Source organism: Arachis ipaensis, chromosome B02, assembly GCF_000816755.2.
Source record: "Arachis ipaensis cultivar K30076 chromosome B02, Araip1.1, whole genome shotgun sequence".
In the NCBI taxonomy this organism is placed as follows: Eukaryota; Viridiplantae; Streptophyta; class Magnoliopsida; order Fabales; family Fabaceae; genus Arachis; species Arachis ipaensis.
The window spans coordinates 97,973,374-97,978,401 of record NC_029786.2 but is presented as its reverse complement, the minus strand read 5'-3'; the positions used below and the strand labels follow the sequence as shown (position 1 = coordinate 97,978,401).

At 28.8% G+C, this 5,028-nt stretch overlaps 1 long non-coding RNA gene across 1 annotated transcript in view; it reads left to right on the top strand.

The window, feature by feature from the left end:
- Positions 3,820–5,028, top strand: part of LOC110269031 — an 11,230-nt gene continuing 10,021 nt past the window's right edge. The window contains exon 1 of the long non-coding RNA XR_002357951.1: positions 3,820–3,831. This is a non-coding gene — a long non-coding RNA (uncharacterized LOC110269031). The remainder of the gene's footprint in view (positions 3,832–5,028) is intronic.

Sequence of the window (5,028 nt, the reverse complement as noted above, 5' to 3'; positions counted from 1 at the left end):
ATCCCCTTCCTTTCAAACATAAATATATAAGTCACGAAAAAAACATAAATATATAAGACTCATAATTTTTATATTAATTTATGAAATTCTACACTATTTCTTTTTTAAAAATGCATAAGTAAATTATTTTACTTTATATGTTGTTTAATAATTATTCTTATTTTAATACAAAAATTGAAAGCTTTTTTTTTTTGGGCTTAACTTTCATATATTACATAGACAATTTTTTTTTACTCAACGATCTAATATCTTGAACATCTTATAAAATAAATATATAATTGAGTGATGGCCTAAAATTTTCTTATACCATACATGTATATCAATTAAGCTCTTTTTTTTCACTATTGTATATATAACATTATTCTTTTGCAATCTTCATCTTCATGTTTGTGCATACTAGAAATCTGGCATTAAGAAGCAGATTCTCTTATTTGGAAATTTTTATTTCGCTAAAATAAAAATTAAATAGTAAAAATAAATCAATGCATTTATAATTTAATACAATATCTATATATATCATATAAAATTATAATAGAACATTGTTATTGAATGATAATAAAATTATATGATAATTTTAATGAATTCATTTATATTATGTATGGTTGTTGGCATCATATATAGTAACAACAAACTTAGCCGAGTGTATAAAGTGAGTAAGGTTATAGAAGAGGTTATTGGTTAGTATCTCAATTTTTGTTTTTGAATTTCTTAAAAAGGATTCGGTTCACAGACTTGGCTAGGGTTCAATTATCTTTGCCTTGCAATATCATATTTGAATTGGATAATTTTTTTAGATAATCCAATCTGGTTCAATTTTAAATGGTTAAATTAGATTGAATTTGCAATTTTTTTTTGACAAACCAATCTGATGCAAATTTATATCCATACATGTAGTTTGGCATAATTAACATCTAATAAAATATAAATTAATGAAATTTTAATTGATCTTCGGTTTGAACATGAGTAATTTAATTTAGATCAGTTTAAATTTAAACACTTTAATTTCATTATGTGAACTCGAACTTAAAACTATAATAATGAAAAATTTAGATATTAGATGTGTGAATATGTGATGTAAGTGAGTAATATAATGTGTATGTAATGTCTAAAATTGGATATTGTTCAAACCATTCTCCTAATAAAAAAAAAAAAAAACCTTTGAATGGAGGAGGTGTAGGGATGGAAATAAGTTAGATTAGGCCAAACTTCATTTGGTCTATTAATAAAATTAAATTTTTAAATTAGTCTGAATTTATAAGTATTTTATAACAGATCAATCATACTAAATGCAGATTAAATTGTAAATCTTTAATAGGTTGTCTTACCTATTTTCCCTGAGTTGAAAAGGGAGGATTAAGGAGGAGGAAGAAGCAAAATGGTCCATTAATTATTCCATTAATATCCATGCACATGTATATTGCAGCAAGTTGCAAAAATTCGGTTTTGAAATACATGCTCATATGCCCCTTGCTAATATATTAAAATTTAATGGAATTAATGATAGGTTAAGAAAATATCAAGGTTACGAGAATCAGACCAGTTAATAAATCAGTAAAACAATTGGTTTAATAGTCTGATTGGGGTTCAACCGAAATTCAACCGGTTTAATTAAATATTAAATAAAATTATTAAAAATTAATATATGTAATGCTTGATCATTATCTAGTTGTTCTATCTTCAAAAATAAAAATTTTTAATTAGTAACAACTACAATTTACAAACACAAATTTACACAAATTAAATACAGTTACAGTCAATGACTAAATATTGATTGTTGAACAGATTTACAGAATTTCTAATCACATCAAGAAGCAAAGAATACATGCAGCACCAAAAGTTCAAAACAGAAAATTATCAATTACATTCGACATCAAAAGTTCAAAAAACAAATTCAGAAGTCAGAATCCAAACAATTAGACAATTAAATCAACAATTAACAATCAACAAAATTAATAAGTACCACAAAAAATTAACAAAATTATTTTAAAAGAGTTAATTCAAATTGAAAAGAAAAGTGAACCTGAACAAAATCACTAAATGAAGTCAATCAAAATACAATGGTTCTCAACAAGCAACTAGAGAGGGCTAATTCCATAATTTCTAGCCTTGAAGATGCCCACAGAATTATGTTGTAGTTGCGGATCATTTTGTGGCTGTTCCATCTAAATTCAAAATGACAGCAATCTAGAATCCAGAAAAATATATCAATCCATATAACTCATACGACATTCATTCAACATAATTAACAGAGCATAATTGAATTTAAATTTTAAACCCCAAAATTCAACAGAGCAGAAATCAACAAAACTCAATATAGCCAAATCCAACATAGCAGAATTGAATTTGTATACCGAAATTTAAAATAAACAAAATTGAAAAACAAAACAAGAATAATTAACAAAATAAAAAAAATTAATTGAAAAACAGAACAAGAACCCATGAACAACCATGAACTCAAATCTGTCCAATTCATACAGTTTTATCACCAAATAAATGAAATTAATTGAAAGAAGGAAAAGATTGAAGTACTGACTATTGAGTACTCACCACGGGAGAGGCCGAGAGCATAGAAGGTCAGACTGTCAAAGCCAGACGTCGACCCACGCTTCGGTGACGGTGACAGTTCGGTGCCGACAACAAGCTGACGACCACGACGACGCCAACACGGTGATGCTTCGACCCGCGACGGTGGCCTTCGACCTCGATTCGCGACGGCAACCTTCGACCCGGACGCGACGGTGACCTTCGACCCACGACGGTGATGCTTTGCTCCGGCGTTTGTTGGAGGTGACGGTGGTGTTTGTACTTTGGAGGAAGAAGGTTGAAGAGAGACTGAGAAAGTTAGGGTTGGGACTTGGGAGTGAGTAGAAGTCTTCAAAGAGAAGTAGAGAACTGATGCTTCAGTCTTTTTTTATTTTTTTTCCTTTTTTTTTAAAGCAGCGCCAAAACGGCACCGTTTCGTGGCTTGGGAGGGAAAACCGGTACTTGCTAAAACCCGGCCAATTTGACTGGTTCGCCGGTTAACCACAGATTTGGCCGGTTTTTTTACCGATTTTTTGCAAGACGATTTTGTAGGTGGATCGGACCGGCTAATTGACCGATTTCTGGTTAACCTAGTTGAACCGGCCGGTCCGGTCCGGTTTTCATAACCTTGGAAAATATACATTATGTGCATGCATCTATATATTAGAAGTTTGGATTATTATTACTACTTGACCTTAGTACTTTTATTTCATGATAAAGCTAAGCCAAGGCTTCGCGAGGATGGAGATTCTGAAATTTGTTTTTATTAGCTAAATAGTTGAGTTCATGTTTCTTATTTTATTTTTGGTACTTTAATATGAAAGGAAAAAGATAGGAACCTAATTAATAAGGTTCCTATAACAAACTTCCACAACTATTATTTGTATATTTTATTCCTTTAGATGAAACCTAACTATTATTCTTATGTTTTGCATCAGTTAAACCGATTGTTGTACTCAATATATATAATGTAAGATGTTCAAAGGAACTGTTACAATTCTTAAATATTATTGAAGAGCTTATATATAAGGTCAGTAGGTGCTACATAATGGACTTCTCTTCAGTAAGGTTTTGAAGGGAATTGCTCATCATTGTCATCTTTTTAAACTCCTGTTAAACTAAAATTATATGTATGTGTAAAATAATTGTTCATATTGTTGGAATAAATTGTTTTATAATCCAGATTATTTATATTAAATCACCAAAAATTATATATATTATAGTATAGAAGCGTACCTTTACTCATAAAAATTAGAAATTAGAAATTAACGAAAGAGTTATTTCAGTCTTCCTCAACCAAAATTTTCTGTATCTCTAATAGGGCGGCTAAATTGTAACTTTTTTTTTATGGAAAAAGAGTTGCTAAGGCGACTTTGGTATATTGGGTACCGAAACGTTGTCTCAATTTTTTTCAACTAAAAAATTTCTATATTTCTATTAGGACGGTTGAATTGCAACTTTTCTAATGAAAAAAAAGTTGCTGAACTAACTTTGGTATGTTGAGGATCGACTCTGAAGTCACTATTTATATTTAATTTGAGCATGACACCTATTAAACCTTAAAGTCCAAATAAAAATAATATCTAAAATCCAAAAGATCATATCTGTTTTTATTCTCATTTGATTTCAAATAAAAAATAATTATGACTTATTCAATTTAGCATTTATAATAATAAATGAGATCATCGTTTTATAAATCATTTAATTTAAAATAGCATAATTTATATTTATAATTAATATATTTATTATTCACAAACAAATTAAAAAATTAAATAATTTCCTAACACAGACCACAGACCTCTTTGTTAGACTAAGCATTATATGCAGATGCAAACAAATTGGTGAGTTTCCTCCTTATTTTTACTGTGGGAGTGTTGGTGAAAGATAATTTAAAAGATCTCACTCGAAATTTATACTTCTCTTATATTTTTTAAATGTAAGAAAAAACAGGTTCTGCCAACCCAATATGAAAGGCAAAAAAAAAAAAGTTCTATCAGTCCAATATGGAAGACAAACAACGCATTCAATCCCTTATGCTTTATGACCAAAAAAAAAAAAAAATCACTTATGCTTATTTGTTTCTCAATTTCAATTTAGAAATATGTGGATTAGGATTACGTTCTATACTTCTATTTCAACTAGTAATATTTGGATTCTTGAATTAGTTTAAATATTATATATATTAAGGAATTGAGTTACACCTTGAAAGATAAGCATACAAGAAAAGTTTTATACTAATATACATGACATTGCACAAAGCTAAGATTAAAATAATATTACCCTTTCGATATTTCCATCCTTTTAAGTTAAGAGTGTGTCACAAAAAAGAACGAGGCTACAATATATCAAGAGCCTCTTGGTAGAACCGTCCTGCCTTAGTTCAAATTATAGGTGCCAGAAGAAATTGAAAAATGTTCAAGATTGATATTTTAGTAAAACAGAAAATTGTCCGGATTAATATTTTAGTATAAAATAATATAAAAAAATTTTAATAATATATTTTTT